Here is a 19,182-nt window from a genome sequence, read left to right as displayed (position 1 = left end):
CTTATTCTTAATTTTTAATGTGTAATTGTGTGAACTACAGACCTTAGTGTAATGGGACTTCTCGATAACTTTCAGCCACATGGAACCTCTTAGTCATGTCCTTGACTTCTGGAAGACACGAATGTGCAGTCACTTGCTTACTATTTTTAGTATTAGGGGTCTTACTGCTGGAGGATCAAAGTCTTACTGGTGGAGGATCAACCCCATTTGGAATTCAGAAGATGGTGAAAACCAGTTCTCTTCTAAGATTATTCCAGTCCATACTGAATGCCTTCAGTATGGGTCTAGGAAGTCTCTTTTCTTTGGTCATCCTCTCCCTTCTTCTTCACCCTCATGATTCTGTCTACATTTCCCAAGGTTTCTCCTCTTTTTCCTCCTCCTAGCTTTTGTTTGTTCCTCTCAAGGGAGCTTGGTGCTGGTGGAGGTGATGGTGCTATGTATGCGTTAGGTCCAGAATAGACAGGGGAGGTTATGAAGAGAAGTGACTGTTCCCAAATATTCTGGGAGCATAACTCTGGAATGTTATTTTGTTAACTGTCTTGGCCTCTTTTCCCTGCATTTCAAATATCCTCTTCTGTTATACTTTGTGGCCAGGTTCTCTGAAAGAAGATGTTTTTTCCTTCCTGTGCTAGAAAGGGTGTGAAGGCAAAGAAAATCCCATCCTGTGATACTTTTGCAGAATTGGGTTGAGCCCTATGAAATGTCGCAGAATAAATATCTTTTTCAAAACTTTTATTGCCCATTCTGAGTTCTTAGACCTACAAACTAAATCTAAGGTGTATCCTGAAAATTTTAACCCACCCTAAAAATAGGATTAAAACATGCAACTTCTTGACCACTTTTGAGGAACCAACTTTCAGAGGCAAATAGGTAGAGTCCAAATAAAAACGTATTTTAAACATTTAAAGGGATTATGATAGCAGTAGAATTGCCCAATCATTTCAAGAATGGAGGATTCTAGTTAAATGGGAGTCAGTTTCATTTTTCAAATCAGTTCAGAGCCTAATAATGTGATAAATACATGAGGCTATTTTACTTTATTTGAAAAATAATTCATTTCAGTTTCTGCAGTTCTTTCAAATAAAATCCTCCAAAAGCTGGAAATTCTTCTTTTGTTTCTTGTCTTGTTCAGGTTTTCTGCCTCTCAGAAGTGTTAGTTTCTCCAAGTCGTCCAGAGTCTCTGGAATCAGGCAGTCTCATGTGAGAATTCTCTCCCAGTAGTTAGATTTCATTCACTGTGGTTCTGATGAAGAAGAGCCTCTTTTTAGACCAGCGGGGCAATGATGATAGAAGCAAAGGGCCATCTGTCTATCCTCATTACCCAGTCTCCTGAGAAAAGAAGTTTTGTTAGAATCTATTTTTCCAAAGCATTTGTGAAGTTACCTCATCAGGGATGAAATTCTGCAGGCGATGCAGCAGATAAGTGGCCTTTCTGACCCATGACACTGGTAATTGATCATTTGCTAGAACGAACCGAGAAGAGAAGGCACCTGAAAGCAGAAGAGACCTTTCTCTGACCAGGAATTTGTAAATCCAAAGGCTTCAGTGACTTTTAGGACCCTGTCCTAGTTTGGGTGGCTCCTAAAAATAGACTGTATTGTAATGACACATGGATGTTTTGTAGTCCTATTTATCTAGTTATGACAATATTAATTGAAGTGTCAAATTGCTGGGGACTGAGCTGCTTGCTGAAATACTTGGAATTACAGAGAAAGAAATTGCCAGGGCATCAAGACAGCTGGACTCAACATGGAATGCAAAACTCACAGGGGTGGTGCTGCCTGCCTGCTTTTATCTGGTCAGAGATTCCAGGGAGCGCTGGACTCATTCATGCTTGAATGATTGTATTAAGAAGCCTGAATCTTGTAGAGGTGTCTCAGGCAAACATGTTGTGTGCACAGCTGGTTCTGTTACCTTAAAATACCAGTTAGCCTTGAATTAAGGCTTTGATGAAAGATGTCAGTGTTGATTTTGGGAAACTCTCCACACATTAATTCAAGAGGTGTGTTAGCCAAAGAGTTTGGGGCATAGGTTTGGGGATGTACTAAGAGGGGAAAGGGAAACGAGGCATTATTTTCCATGTTATCTGCCTTTGGATGGGGAAAGGTGTCAGACTTTACCACCGTCTGAAATTTGGGGTGGGAATTAAAACACAGATTAGCATTAACTTAGAAATGTTTAGTATCTTCAGTCACAATTCCAGCATTCAGCCTTTTCTCCATGGGCAAATGAGAACTCTGTAAGAAGCAAGAAGGGAATTAACTCTTGGTTTTGTAAGTAGCAACCTGGAATTCTAACTGAATGAAGAATAAATTCATTGAGTCAGACCAGTGTTTGCAACAGTCATGAAACCACTTAAAATTTTTATGTTTGAAAACCTCACCCAAGCTTATTATTTAAAAATGTGCTGTGGTATGGAATACATGCACTTTAAGGAAATAGCCCTGGTAACTTGTTGTCCAAGGCAGGTGAGTTGTAGCCTCTGCCTAGTTGGTCTAAGAGAAATATCATTGTATGGAAACTTTAAGCAATGTCTAGCTGCCTGCTTCCATCCAGAAGGCAGTTGGGAGAGTGAATATATCACCTCCCTATTTTCTACTCATTACCTTTACCAATCTATCTCCCAGTTGGGACTTATGGGTTCCACAGCACTAACTCTGGAACTGCCTGTTTATCTGCTCACTATTGTCTCCCTTCTAAATAAGATGATGTATGTAAAATTACTTTGTAAATTGTAAGCCTCTTTTTAATTAAGTTATTGTTTTTCTTGCCTTCATATCTTTGTTTACTCCATTCTCTCCGCTTGAACCTCTCTCCTCTTCTCAGTTTTCATCCAGAATCTCCCCAGTTTTCTGAGGTTGACACTTAGCTGCCTGGAGCTAACTAGCTGTTTAGTAAATAATAAGTAATAAAACAAAACAAAACAAAATAAAATAAAGTAAAAGGGTCTTCTCAAGACCCAGCTTTTTTTTTTACAAAGCATCTCCAAGTCATCTCCCAGTGATGCCCTCTCTAAGTGGCTTCCTAAGGTGAGTACAGGCATAGTCACCTTATGCAAGGTCACCATTATCTAGGTGCTGCTGTTACCACAGAGTCCCCAAGGCGCTCTGTGCTCCCTGGAACTCTCCATGTGCCAGAGTTACACTGTGTTCAGAGCAGAAGTAGAAAGTATGCTATGTTCTTTTCTCTATTACTCTGTGCTTTAAGGGTACTAAAACAGTTCTGCTTTGTCTCAATTTCTTACTGAGAGTGCAGAGTAAACACAGGTGGATGTTCTTGACTAACATCTCCTAACCTTCTTGTAATTCAGATAAATCCAGGTTAGAGACATTGTGCTATAAGCCATTCATCCATTTATTCATTCTAAAAACCATTGACTGGACTTCTAGATGTCCACCATTGAGCCAGATACTTAGGCTGCAATAGTGATAAGGTAGATAGAGCCCTTGCTCTCAGCAATTGAAGGTGTGGTATTAAACAAACTTTGTGTATCAGCTTCTTTTTTCTTTTGGTATTTTCCCTGTAAGATTCCTCAGATTCTCAGCAAGTGGACTCTTGGCAGGTTTGTTCCACTCTTCTGTCAGGTGAGACCAGGCAGTTGTAATGGGACTGCATTTGACAACTGTCCCAACTGGAAGAGGTGGTAGGCATTGAAGGAGTGTGTGTGTGGGTCTCTGGGCCTTTTGTTCACTCCCTGCAAAGATCACATGCTTGGGGCTTACCTTTCCACATTAGCTCATGCCTTGCTCAATGTCAAGACTCTCACCTTTGGTTTCAGGAGGTTTAATAAAACTGATAAGTTATTGAATAGGCCTTCTCCACATGAGACAGTTTAGATGGGCTAGGAAGATTCTTGGGTGGTGTGCATTTATTGGAAGAGGTGCTCAGAGGTGGAAATGAGAACAGCTAAGGTGATGGTCAACACAGGTGAGGAAGGAGCTCACAGGAATGGAGGCTGTAGTCTGAAGCTCTGGGCTCAGCAACCATGTGGATCTTTGGTGCTGGTGAATAGCCTTTTGTTGGGCAAGAGCCTGGACAGTGTCTTCAAGCTGAATTAGCAACTTCTGCATGGTCCCTCCAGGTCTGACCTCCTCAACAGAGATTCACAGAGGTCTGTCCAGCCCAAACTTCCTCTTCGTAGGCTGGGCAGCTCTCCTTTGCACACACTCTGACTCTTCATCTATTTTCTTTTCCCAATTCATTAATTTGAGCAGTTTCTTAATGAGGGTGCTATTGGCATTGTGACAATTAAATAATACTCCATCCATATTTCCAATTCAACCCCACTTCCCACCCCCATCACACCTGAGATGGAGGTACATCTCTCACAGATCAAAACTAAAGTCTGATAGACATAAACTCTAAGCTTTGCCTTCTTCAGAGTTTAGCGTTTCAGACCGCAAAACCTTTTTCTTCCCTTTCAAAAAGGCTGGTTCCAACAACACAAAAATGTTTGTTTTTCCACATTTTTGTTTCTGTTGTAATTTGCTAACATCTATGTAGGTTAGAAGTCGAATATTAAAACAGTTCTCTTTGCATTTCTGCTATAATTCTACCTGAGACAATGAATGGGTGAGGATGGAATAGGTCCTGGGGCTCAAGGAAAAATTTTGTTTAAAATGTTCAAATTTCATCCTAGTTCTTATGTTTGAGTCTCAGCAGAAAAATATGGCTTGGGATCTATCAGGGCCACTTACTATATCACCCAGCACATTCTAATTTGTACCACTCCCACCTTTTTAATCAAGCTAGAGGGAACAACAGCTTGGTTCCTTTAGGATGTCCAAAGCTAAGATAGAAAAGCCATTTGCTAGGAGAGGGGTACTGATTTAGGAAATTGATGATAATAGATATCTTCAGTTTGAGACAATCTGCAGCAGAAGACAAGGACAACTTTGGAACAATATCAGAGTAGTTCAGGGTCCTAGGCCCTCAGGCCAAGGTTAAGAAAATTATTCAGAAAAAGCAGAGCATATAATTAGAAAAATTGTGTGAGGTAAATAAAGAAGGAAGAAATGTAAGTGGCCAAAAATACATGTCTTGCTTTACTACAAACTGAACAGCCATTGGAATGACAAAGAGTCAAAAATCTGTTAATACTAAAAGTTGTCAAGGGAGGTGGGTGGTAGGGATTTGCTTACTTTGCCATTAGGATGGTAAACTCAGATATCCAGGACATTCTGGAGTATAGTTTGACAATAAGTATTGAAATCCTTAGAAAATGTTTACTCTTGATAAAGCAATTATACTCTGGTATACACAAAACTGTTTATCACAGAATTATTTATAATGGAGAAAAATTGAAAATATCTAAAAGTAAATCAACTGAGCATTGGTTAAATAAATTACTTTGTATATTCACCATGATAATGTTGATCTTTATTTACCGATCAGAAAATGTAATCACCATATGTTCTTTAAGTAGGAAAAAAATGCAGGTTGTAAAGCAGTATGGATAGAGTCTTACTATCTTAGTAAAATTTTAAAAATTATATATGTGCATCTATGTATAGAAAATGTGTAAAAGGATAGATACTAAAAAGCTATCTCTGGGTTCATTTTTTATTTTTTTTTTTATAGTTGTCTGAATTTTTTCAAATGCTTAATAAAGAGAATAATGAGAATAAAGGTACTTATTCTTAGTAGTACAGTTAGGTTATTTACGTTTTCCCTCTGATCAATAGCTGGAAAGTGGCTGGAAGAGATGAGACAGAGAAACATGCAAAGGTCTTTGGACAGCTCTGGAAGCATAAGATAGTGACTTTCTTTCTGGTATGAAGTATAAAGAAGATTCAATAAACAGTTAAATGGAGCTTGAGTTTCTTCTAACTTTTGTTCTGCCTGGTGGAGAGTCATTTTACAAGAATGCATTTGTGATATCATGCTGATGTTTTGTTTTTCTTAGGAGAGAACACTGTGTTTTGGTGTCCTCATGGAAGTAGTGGAGCACGCTTATTTGTCTCTGTAGGGGTATTTACACTTTTTATCTTTTCTAACATCATCAACATGGAAACTGACCCAAAAGGTGACAAGATTGCCTTAAGTTCATTATCTTAGAAGAGGTCTGAAGAGGCTGGAGGGAGCAGACACCTGACACCTAGGATAAAATGGAGGAGACTGAGCCCCAGGATGGTTAGTCTAGTGTGGTTTAGAAGTCTAGTTTGGTATTATCTTTTTGTTTTGTTTTGTTTTTTTGTAAACAACAGAAACAAGCACAGCGAGCATGGCTTTACCTTGGTAAGTTCACAGTCAAGTTGGAACTTGGATCTCTCTCTTTTCTATCTTCAGAGGAACCAAAACTCACAGATTGAACAACAGGTTGCTTGTATGTGCAAATAGTTAAGAATTGTTGGAAGATTATTACAATAATTGGAAGTCTCAAATTTGAACTGTATTTCACAGACTGGTATTTTATTATTTTATGTCAGGAAGACTATAAACTTCAGTGTTGATATCCCTTAGTGAATAGATAACGATGTCAATAGCTTTTGTAACTGTATTTCTGAAAAGTGCAAGAAAATGCTTTATTTGCCTCAATCAGAAAGCAGGGTAAACATTTCCCCTGCAACTTCATTTAAGTGTTTAAGTTTATTTCCCAAACCTTTATGAATACCAAAGGGTAAATTCAAAGTCAGCACACAGTGACTTTATATATACAATTCTCACTTGATCATTAAAACATGTATGTGTAATAGTCTCTGAGCTCTACAGCCCAAATTCTTACCCACCTTGATTCTGCCAGCCCTTATTTCACATTAGCTTTGTACAGTGACCTCCGGCCCTGCCAGCCTTTTTGTCTGGCCAAGCCCACATATGCATAACTGAAATATCATGGATTCCAGAAGAGAGGGATCCAAATTTGTGAGGTTATTCTATATGCTTATTAATTCCACTGCCCCACACAGGTGGAAATGTGGTTTTGAGAGATGTTGGACACTGTGGATTTTCCCCATCCATTGCAAGGATGGAAAAAACATGTGCTAAATAACTCTGAGCTGACCAACTGTAAAAACCCGTAGTACTTAATAGCTCTTAAATTTTTATAATGGCCTGCTTACCTTTGGTGGTCTCATTACTAGGCTTCAGTAATTGTACTTGGGATTCTGTCTAATGGTGGAAGCATGAGGTAATATTGCTTTAAGATTTCTTAAATGAGTTAATACCTGGAAGGCACCCTTGCCCTTTTTCACCCATTAAACAGCATTTCTTTGTCTCTTAGCTTATATTAAATGCATTTAAGAGGACAAAAGAGATTCTAGAGGGAATAAAAAAATGTACTGGACTTAGATAAAACATGCTAGTAAATGTCAAATACTGCATTCAAACTTATGGAAGGAATCTAAGTGGTGGTCTGTATCATTAGACTTAAAGAACACCAGCTGCCATAGATGGGGGCTCTGAATACACATGGAAAATAAAGTGGAAAAACTCGGTGAGCATGATGCTAAATAGTAGTCTTTTTTTTGAAACAGGTAATTGAAGCAAAGTGCTTTAAAGTTTTATTTATTTAATTAAAAGTCCCAATGATTAACTTATTTGAAGATACCTTTTTTTTTTTTCTAGGTTTAACAATATTGGTTTTTATGTCAGACCTTGTGTTTTCGACTTGGGTTGAACATGGGATGAGTTGTTCACTTTTGTAAGCATTAGTTTCCTTGTCTGGTAAATGGGGATAATAAGAGTATCTGTTTTATAATGTTGTTATGTGGATTAAATGAAATAATCCTCATAAAACATTTAAATAGTATGATACCTGAATCACTAAATACTGTTAATTTATGGGTGTTTCCCCATCTACAGATGGTATTATTTCTGCTCTAGAGTTGAAGGATGTGACATATTTTCAAAGTGTTTTCACACAAAATATCTCATTTGATTCTTCCCACTGTCCTTTGAGGTAGGCAGGGCAGGTATTGTTACCACCCTGTATTAGCCAGTCTAGGGTAGGCTGCAGTAACAAATAGGACCTCTACTCTTTAGTGTCTCAACCCAATCAATATTTATTCCTTGCTCATGAAACAGTCCATGGAAGATATTTTAGTTAAAGGGCAACTTTCTTTCATAAGGTGATTCTGGGATATATTTCCTGGCTTTGCCTTTTTCAAAATGTGGATATCTAGGTCTCTATCATTAAGCACATACCATTCATGGGAAGAGAAAAAGGGGGAATATCAACTTCTTGGCCTGCAAATGGCACACACCACTTCTGTTCACATTCAACAGAATGACAGTCACATGACCACACCTAATCACAAAGGAAAACAGGATCTATACTCTAGCTGTGTGTTCAGGAAGAAGGTGAAACAGACTTTTGGTGAGCAACTGGCAGTCTCTGCCATACACCCATTTAACAGGCTGAATCCGAGGCTCAGGGAAGCTAAAGGTTATTTGCCCATGGTGGCATAGGTATTTGTATCCCCTGGCAACATGTTGGGATATAATGTGAATCCTAGCTAAATCATAACTGGGGGTGGTGAGGAGGGTGTAGAAGGAAAGGAAGAGAGAGCTAAGGCAATAGCCTTGATATTAGGCACAGAGATGCCCTACCAAGCAAATTCCCTGGCAGCTTTATCTTCCACTTTGCTTGCATTTCTCCATATTTGTAGATGCCTGGTGGGCCTCTTTATCCAGGGATAGTCAAGTCTCCACTGAAATAAAACAATAGCACCTCTCTAGCTGCTATTGTTGCAGGAATCCTGGCTGTAGGCTCAAGGAGAAAACCTTGAATTAATTTGTCTCACGGAGGCCAGAAGGGTTGGCTGCTTGCCCTTCACAACTTGTTAAAATGAACACTTAGACTCTGGGGGGTGAAGCTAAATCTGTGGGGGTGATTCTCACCCCATGATCTTCTCTGCTGAATTTTCTAGGTTCTGGGATGTCGCTGTCACAGTGGAGAAAGTGCTGAGCTTTCTACCTCTTTTCTTTCACACCTGAAATGCTTTTGAAAAGGAAAAGTAACACTTTAAATTTGCTGAAATTTCTCCTAGATATCCTTTCTCTCCCAGCTGGACTCAAACACTCTCTCTCCTGAAGTTGTTCCTTTGGTACAAGAGAAGAGTCTCAAAAGTCCATGACTCCTCCCTTTCTCTGAGGGGTGATTAATACCCAGGTCATATATACTTCAGACGCTCTATGGAAGGGGCTCCCCCTCCACCTTGGCCAATGGCCGATTGGACCAGCCAACAAGTTTTGTTTTACTTGACATGAAAGCTGGTTGAAGTTAAGCAGGAGACATGTTTTTGTTTCTTTAATAAATAAAAGTAAGGACCCTGTACATGAATAAAAGTAAAAGTCACTCCTCTGAGGGTTTTAGGCTTCCAAAAATGATCCCAAGCTTAGCCAAGGCTAATGCAGCCAGAATTTCCATGGAAAGCTTCACTGGTGAGGAAGAGGCAGTGCCAGTGGGTACAAACAGGCTGCCCATCCTCTCCCCCCACCCCTTCCTGTCTCAGTCACTGCGAGTTTAGAAAACAGGTTTTTGAAATTATGTTCATTTTTTGGTTTGAGATAAAGACAACGAAGGCAGCTGAAATATTTATTTATCATGGAATATAATACGAAGGCTGCAGGGAGAAGGGGAAGTAAATGGTGAGGTGAATTTAGGATGGGGGGATGGGGAGCAATTTGTCCCTGTCAGCCATTGAGGGCATATTTCTTTAAGAAAAGAAAGATGGGGCAAGAAAATTATACTAAGTATATTGATGTCTAAAAATTGTGTTTTAAAGTAGCTTTCCTTTCTTCTAAATAATTGATTATTCATGGGAAAGGTGAGTTGGTTAACAGCAGGAAACTGTCTTCCAGCATTTTTTGCTGGAGACCCTTATGCTCAGGATTGCTCCACAGACAGCATGTGTGTGGATCGCTTACGTTGCCACCTGCAGCTGTGGCCAACTTGCTTCTTCTTGGGCGAAATGGTGTGAGGTGTTAGCATTTGTCTGCTTAGCAAACTTTATTGTGGTTCAGGATTTCAGGGAAACTATTAGAAACGTAGAGAAAAAGAACTATAGCAGCCAGGGTGGATCACACCTGTCATGCAGGGTCTAAGCTCCTGCTCCCCACACTAGAATGCAGGATATAGTAAGGACAAAAAGGAACATCCAAGGAGCCATAAATAGGGGAGTCGTACCACTATATTCGCTCTGGCAGCCGGGCAAGACACACGAAGTAGGATCCACACGATCTGCAATCCACCATCCTGCCTGCCAACCAACCCCACTTGCTAACTACAATCGGCCCTGCTAACTGCTATCTCACTTGCCAGCCACCATCCGCTGCTAGCATAGCCACGGCAGTTATATTAGTAGCCAGTGGCTCACTGGTTACAGCTGACGGCCAACTAGCCACAGCTGATGGCCATCCGATCACAGTTGATGGCCATTTACTACCTGAGCCAGGACCTTTCCATGTGAGGCCGAGAGCCTGGAAACTGCTCTCCTGGCTCTGTCCTCACAGCACCTCTCCTGCTCTTGGGCACCTTAGAAGTCATCGTGGCTTGGGGGAAAAAATCTGGAAAGTTCAGGAACACAAGTTCAAGAACTAAACACCTTTTTGTTTGGAGAGGGCAAGAGGGTGATAGTAATGTTTTTAGCTATTAAAAATATCAGCTTTACTTGGGAAAGAATGCATAGTTGCTTTAAAATAGATTTTTTTAATACATGAATCTCTTCTTCATCAAATCAAGGAGATTTTCAAAAAGGGCTCAAAAGGCAAAATGAGAAAAATCTTCCAAGGGGTACTTCAAGCTGAATAAGAGAGACAAACACTCTTTCCTGCCATTTTCAAGACATAATTTGAGTTTTCTCCTGTGCCCTAATTTAGAGGGGTGTGTATGGGGGCAGCAGTGTGTGTATGTGTGTGCTCAGAATGTGGAGGGTGTTTTATTATATACGTTGCCTACCAGAAACTTGCTGGGTACTCCTTAGTTTGAAAGACAGAAAAACTGGAATGGACATAAGTATAATACAATTATAAGTATTATTTGAATCTATACTTTTAAGTGGGCCAAATCATGACTACAATGAAAGGACTTTTAGGAGTAAGTCCCCCTAAAATCATCTTCTGCTTGTGGTTGGGGGAGGGTATGTGGAGCCAAGAGCAGCTGGGATGAGGTGGTCATCCTTTCCCCACAACATCTAAGTAGTTGATTCTTGGTCAGAGAAACTGAGATTGGATCCCAAGTTTTTCTTTAGAAACTCGGTAGCCCATCTTGGTGAGGTGATCAAGAGTTTGATAACATAAGAGACTAAGATATGTCATCTTATTTATTAGATTACATTGGGCATTGGAGGAATATAGACAAGCTCATTAACTGTGAAAAATAATACAAGGCATATATTCATTCTCGGGTCTTCAAAGAAATAGTTTTAATAGGACCTCCCCATCTCTTAAAAGTTTCAAACAAAGTTATAATCACAAAAACTCAATTTTTTTTCCTTTGAAAAATAACTCCTGCGTTTCAAAGGCAAATTTTACTTGGGGTGGAAGTGTGTGTTTACCCCTGGCATGCTGAAACTCTGAGATTCTGTGAAGATGCCCATTTTTCATACTTCTAGTGTTGGTTGCCTCTATTGTTCAGTTTTATCTACATATGTACTTAAAAGTGCGATACTCTCCTACGTTTTGATGCCCAACCCTTCAGATACCTGTTTTGTTAGAAAAATAATAGTGTTGTTCAGGAAATATTTTATTCTCATGAAAGAAACATCTCACTGTAAACTTTTAAGAGCTCAAATCCACTTGTGAATTCATGTCCACGGAATGGGAAAACATTTGGGTAGAGGGTAAAAAAAAAATCAGTTTATAAAGAAGATTGTGTCTTACAGTACATCAAAATTTCAAATGTTAGTATACCCTGGTGGTGCACCTGTTGTATAAAGCAATGCTTCCTTTTATATAATAACACTCCCCCACCCCCAAGCTTTCAGTCATAGAAATACAAGTTTCAGTAAGCAAGCCTATCTTTACCATATGCTGGGTCTTTCACAGCTTCACAGTCTCCAATTTTAACCCATCTTTCTCACTAGAAGTGCCTCACCTGTTGTGGGGACAGAGCCAGGAGTGCAGTTCCCAGGCTCTTGGCCTCACGTGGAGGAGTGCTGGCTCAGGTAGTAGATGGCCGTCAGCTGTGGCTAGTTGGCCGTCAGCTGTAACCAGTGAGCCATTGGCCACTAATATAACTGTCATGGTTTTGCTAGCAGAAAATGGGGGCTAGCAAGAAGATGGTGGCTGAGCCTGCAAGCGGTGCAGTGAGGGTTGCGAATAGTGTGGCTCCTGCTTCCTGTTTCTCCAACCCAGCCGCCAGCGAGAATATACTGGTATGACACCCCTACCTATGGCTCCGTGGGTGTTCCTTTTTGGCCTCACCATGTCCTGTGTTCTTATGTGGGGAATGGGACCAGAGACTTCGCAGGCCGCCCCGCACAACACCTGTGTTCTTGTGCAGGGAGCGGGAGCAGAGACCCCGCCTGATACCCTGCACAACACCTGTTCTGATCTGTCCCCATAAGGAAGATTTTTTTCTCCCTTCCTAATGACAGTTTTCCTTGTCCTTAGTTCAGTGTGCCTGCATCTTCAGTAATTAGAATCATAGACTGTTGTATGCCTTGTAGGACTTCACTCCTAATTTACAATTTAAAAAATTGAGCCCAGACTTGTAAAGGCACTTCTTTCATCTCAATATGAAAATAAGTATCGCCTGCTTTTGTTGCCTAACTATTTCTTGAGGCTATCTCCATCTCTTTCTCCCCACAACCACTGCCCTGGTTCAGGCTTTTCTTTGGACCCCATTATAATAGCCTCTTGTCTGGCCTTTCCTGATCTTCCCTTGCCCACTTTACACTGGCCCTTCTTTCTGGAGTTAATCAATCTAAAATATGAATATGGCTAATGCCATTTCTGTCCTAAGGTCCCCATCACGTTTAGGATGAATTCCAAGTTTCTTAGCCTAGTGCAACCCGTTGCTCTGTGACGTGACCCATACTTGTCTCTCTAGTGTCATTTCCCATCCTTTTCATCTCATTCTTTATGCTCTCTTAATATTGAATTACTTGCCAGCTCCCCACCAAATATCCAAAATGCCAAGCTGTCACTTATCTGGGAGGCTGGGCTCATGTTATTTCTGTATCAGTCAGATATTTTGGCTGCAAGTAAATGAAACCAACCCCAGTTGATTTAGGCAGAAAAGAAAATTATTAAAAGGACATTGGACAGCTTACAAAATTGCCACAGAGGCTGAAGAACTAGGTCAGTGGCTACCCTGCTGAAACTACCCCAAAACTGAAATCACACTCCAGAACATGTCTACTGAGGTTGTACTACTGCAGTCCCCACGCTGCGGCCTGCTCTGCTTGCCCTGACTCTGGGGGTTGGGGGCTGCCCTGGCTACTTGGCACCACTGTCTATGGAAACTAGACCTTGATATTCCTGCCTACAGTGCCAGAGTGGTGTTTTTTGGAGTCTGTTTATTTGTGTTATTTGTTCCCAATTTAATGTTTTGGCACATGTATCTGCCTGTCCAAGCCTAAGTCACATATTTGTCCCTAACTGCACAGGAGGAGGGAAAGAAAGCATTAGAAATGTTCACTTTCTCTGTTGGAAATCCCACAAATCTTCAAAAGGAGGAAAGTTCTCCCAAACATAGTAAGGAAGTTCAGATGCTGAGCAACAAAAAGACTGACAACTGTCCATTACAATTCTTCAGACTTTGTGACAATTCTGTGAGCTGCCCAGTGTCTTTTCCTGCATTCACCCACCTTTATTCACTTACTTAATTCTTGCTTATGTTTTAATAAAAGCACAGGTGTCTTTGCCTCAGGAAGTCTTCCTTGCACCCAGGTTGGTATTTGTCTCTCCCTTAGCCATTTGGATATATTGATGCCTTTGGATATACTGATGCTTTATCACTTATGAACTTTTAATGGGTTCCTATTTAGGTGATAGCCTCAAGAAATATGTGTCCACCTCTGGTTTTTAAATTCCCCAAGGGTAGGTACTGTGCCTTAGGTGTCTTTGGATTCTCAGTTCCTACAACATTGTCTGGCTCATAGTTATGCCTGGTGAATTCATTAATTCATTTGTTCACTGTTTGCTGAACTGAATGGAACTGAATGGAACTGAAATGTTACACAAGTAATTAGTGGCAGAGGTGGGAGTAAAACCCGTGTCTTGACTTCAGTGTTTCTAACTTAACAGAAACAGGGACAGCCATTCTTTCCCCCTCTTTCACCGTAATCCTTATTAATTTCTCCCCATTGTTTAGATTCTACCCGTCTTTGTTTTTCCCAGTGGATTCCTTTCCCAACCATTACCATGGCAAATGGTTTGAGGATCCCAGAGCTATTGATTTGTAAAATGTGGTCCTGTCCTAGGTATGGAGTAGGCAAATGCAGAGAAGTTTTAGGAAATATGTGCAGCTACAATTTGACCTCGAATAACTATACCATGAATTAGATGAGCTTTCCTTGGATCAGAGGGTCTAACAGTTAAATACTTTGGCCAGTGAACTCTCTGGGCCAAGAAGTGCATGCATTTTTAAGAGGAACATAAACATAGCTCATGCTGGTCATACAACAATTTGGGGAGATGGATTTATACTTCAGCAGACAGTTGGTCCCTGGGTAGAAACTGGGCCAAGGGCCAGGAGACCCCAGTTCAATTTCCAGTTAAGTCATCTCTGTTTATTTCTCACAAAATACATATTTAAAAATTTTGAAATTAAAACGTCATGCTTAAAACACTCTACAGTAAACAGAGGTCTTAAAAGAAGAGCTATTGCCAGCACCACTTTTTGTTAAAGCTGTATCCAATTTAAAGTTTATACGCGAGACGCAAAATGGTGCGTGGAGTGCTACAGAAGTCACCACATATCTGGGCAGAACAGATCAGACATTTCGGCAGGCCTTTTCTCTGGACAAGATACTCAGGAACTTGGGAGGTGACTTTGTACATGGATGGATGCATGTGGACACACACACAGAGCATTGGGAACTAGGTGTGTGCATCTACAACACACTCCTTTCTGTCATGCTCCACAAGTCCTGTTGACTTTACCTTTTAAGTATCTTCTTTCTCTTTATCTCCTTTCACATCCTGGTCCCATACCCCTCATCTCCTGATTAGTCTGTCTGCATCCTCTATTGCCCCTCTCCAGTCAGTCCTGACCATTTCTCTCGCACCTCTGTCTCTCCTTCAAATCCATCAGTGGCCTCCTTTAGCTCTTAGGAAAAAGGCAACAATCCTTAAGATGGGCTTGCTCTTTGTGGGGCAGCCACACTGGGCTGTCAGTCCGCAAGCTTGTACCATGTCCCTAATACCCTAGATACTCTCATGCTGTTCCCTCTGCTTGGAAACATGTTCATGCTACCCCCTACCCCCATGTTCTTTTCTTATTTAATGCCCACCCACCCTTACAATATCAGGTTGGAGGTCACTTTCTTAGGAAAGTCTTTACTACCCTCCTACTCTCAGTGAGAATCCCAGTTTATACTCTTGCAATGCTGCAAGAGCATTCTTTTTCTTTTCAGCGTTTATCATCATTTGAACTCACACATTTATTTCTGTATTTGAATAATTTTGTCTCTCTCTTCTCTTAACACTAATAGAAACATTTATTGAGCACTTACTGCATATTTGGCAATTTCTAAGTTCTATCAGTACATTAACATATTTAATAAAAAACAGGGAGTATGCTCTATTACCTTCTCCGAGGGCTTGAGTAACTTGCTCACAACTACACAGCTAGTAAGCACAAAGTTGGGACTCGAGCCCAGTCAGGCTGACCCCAGGTGTACACATGTAATCAAGACACCACGTTGCCTTCCTAGTAGTCCAAGTTTTCTCAATTTTGTTTCATTATTGCCCCTTTAAAGGGGTTTTAATATATTCTGAAGTGATCCTCCCTTCATAAAATTAAAAAAAATTCTAATTATTTATTTCAGTTACAGTTGACATTCAATATTATATTAGTTCCAGGTGTACAGCATAGTGGTTAGACATTTATATAATTTATGCAGTGATCTCCCCATTAGTCTAGAACTCACCTGGCACTATGCATAGTTGTTGCAAGACCCCCTTCATAAAATTTTAATACTGCAGATATAGTGTTGTGGCGACATATTGGTGGCCCCCCACATCCTGAACCCCAGAACCTGTGAATAAGTAATAGTATGTGGTAAGGAGCAATTAAGTCTGCAGATGGAATTAACGTTGTTTATCAGCTGACCTTGAGATGGGGAGACTATCCAGTGGATCCAATATAATCACAAGGATTTTTATAAGTGAAAGAAGAAGGCAGGAGAATCAATGTAAGGGAGATGCAGTATAAGAAAGACTTGTCTGCCATTGCTGGCTTTGACGATGGAAGACAGCCATGAGCCAAGGAATGTGGGCAGCTGCTAGAAGCTGGAAAAGTCAAGGAAACAAATTCTTCCCTAGAGCCTGCAGAAAGAACTCAGTCCTGCCAACACCTAGATTTTTTAGCCCAGTGAGATCCATTTCAGACTTCTGACTCCCAAAACTGGGAGATAATACATTTGTGTTATCTGAGGCTACTAAGTTTGTGGTAATTTGTTACAGCCACAATAGGAAACTAATACAAACATCTGTGTACACAGACACACACACACACACACACACCTATTTACATAAAATGAGTAAGGTTTCTTCCACCATCCCATATGCAATTTTTACCCTTTGGGGACAGTATGGTCTCTGATGAGTATGTGGATACTGTACTACAAGAACAAAATCATCTCTGGCTTTGATCACTACTCTAGTTCCTGTTCCCAGCATAGTGCCTAGTACATGGTGGGTGTGCTCAATACATATTTGTTGACTGAGTGAGTAAATAAATGAATGATTATAAATGACTTGAATTAAGGGCCATAGTCTTGTTTTTAAAAATAAAAAGGAATAAAGGACCCCATGTTAGGAAGTGGGTAAATCAATGTTTTTGAGTAACAGAGCCTGTAGTACTGGGACCAGCACATTCATCTCCACAGATTTATCCACGACGAGGACACCTGTAGCATTTGGTTAAAGTGATCGAGGCACGAATAGAAAGGGGCTTGGGAATGTTGGCTCTAGGGTGTGCAGTGAGCACAGTGATAAGCAAATTGCTTCAGTCTACCTGAAGTCTGGGGGTGACTGATAAAGTGGCCTCACATTTAAGGAAAAGGATTCAAGATCTACTATGAACTGGGTGAAACTTCTTGGCTGATCAATAATGAAGCTTCCTACATACCAGGCTCCTTTTCTGTACTATCTTCATAAAAACCTATGCAAGGTCACTATTTTAATCCCCATTAGACTGAGGAGAAAGCTCAAAGAGGCCAAATGTCTTACTCAAAATCTCTTTACAACATTATTCTAGGCACTCCAAATCTAGAGAAAGAGTGCTTTCCAATATATTATTAGTATTATCATTATTATATTATTATCATAAAGCTCTAGGATTTGATCTTAAACAAGCATTCTCAGTTTTATGTGGAGCCAAGAGCTTCACAGGCAGTTGTTATTTTTCTGTCAGTTTCCCCTCTTCCCTCTCATCTGTCAAGTGTCTGCTTGGAACGAGTTTACCAGCTCTCGAGTACTGGTGGTTCACCTTGTGCAGGAGAATCTACAGTGCCATCTGGTTTTGGGGCCACCTCCCTGGTTCTGGGGAAAGTGCAGGCTCTTTTTGGAGCCTGCTCTATGTCTGTATCATGGCAATGACAGGAACACTAAACTCCCTTGTTTGACAGGCCATGCTGGCTTTGCTTCTGCCCCTCACACTGGCAAGTTCTACACATTCCTTTTGACTCTCTTAGAGCTGCTGTGTGGGACAGTCATGCAGAACTCAGGGGGATAAAAAGGGGAATGTACTGAGCTCTGCACTTCTATGCCAACTGGGAATAGGCAAAGTCTGGAGGATTGCTGGAGGGGGGCCCAGAGCCTTCAGGGAGGTGGTCAAGATGGGGGCAGGGCACAACACAGTGCAGAAAGCCTCTGGGGGAGTCATTTCTCAGGCGCATGTGAGGGATAGCCTCACAACAGCGCTTGGCAAAGCCTGCCACTTCACTTGATCTGACACATGGCAGTGCTGATCTCCAGGTTCCATGCATAGCTAATGAGGAACACTTGTCTGGCCTTCACATCTACAAATAACTTTCCTGTGCAAGATCTCGGAATGGTGAATCTTTATGGCATCTGGTCCAAATTCACAATGGCTGTTTTGTTTCCTTATTTTAGTAGTCATTGATTCTGGTGCCTACTATGTGTGATGATAGCAGCAAACACAAACATTTGGGTTGCATTTTCCATTCAACATATTTTTCTGACTTCCATTAGCTAATTTCATCCTCATATCTAATTCTGTGAGGTTGTATCTTATGTTCTCATTCTCAGATGAGAAAACTGAAGCTTAGCAAAGCAAATTAACATGCACTTGTTCATTAGGCTGTGGATAATAATAATAGTATGATCTAACAAAGTACATACACTACTGTAAGTACTTATATTCCTTTAATTCACAGAGCATTGGGAGTAAGCGTCATTATTACTCTCAGTTGACAAATGCAAAAACTAACAACCTGCCCACCCTCATACATCTACTAAGAGGCAGGATTTGAACCCATGTAATCTGGCTTCATATACCATAGTTCCAACCATTCTGCCATTTGTATTCCTGCAAAATAATATCTCCATGGCTGAATTCCACACCCTTCTTTCATCTCTATCATGGTGCCTTTCAATGCCAAGCAATCTGAGAAGGAAAATGACATTGTTTCTGCTTATAGTCTGCTTGGGAAAAAAGATGTGCACCGGGTGACTTTTAGGGCAGAAAGCCATGAGTGCTAGGTAGAGGTCAAGGGGAGACCTGAGGGACCCCAAGGAATGGCCCAGGAGACTTAGATCTAGTGGTCTGTCTATCCCCTTCCCTATTGATCTTGCCTACACTGGCTTCCCAGTTCCAATTTCTCTCTTAAATGGAATAGTCCTTGCAGTTGTCCTACATTAGTCATTTTGACCTCATATTTAGGGGTTTGGGATCATGCCTCTGGAACATTTCTCTTAGGAAGTTCCCCCATATGCAGTCTGACCAATAAATATAGAGATTCCCATCCAGCAAACTGCTCAAAAGAAGAATTCTAAACTGTCCCATACTAGGTACTCTACTGCCCGAAGATGGAGACTCTCTGGGCTCTG

Source organism: Rhinolophus sinicus, linkage group LG12 (assembly GCF_036562045.2).
Source record: "Rhinolophus sinicus isolate RSC01 linkage group LG12, ASM3656204v1, whole genome shotgun sequence".
Classification (NCBI taxonomy): Eukaryota; Metazoa; Chordata; class Mammalia; order Chiroptera; family Rhinolophidae; genus Rhinolophus; species Rhinolophus sinicus.
The sequence above is the reverse complement of the archived record's forward strand: the minus strand, read 5'-3'. Positions refer to the sequence as shown.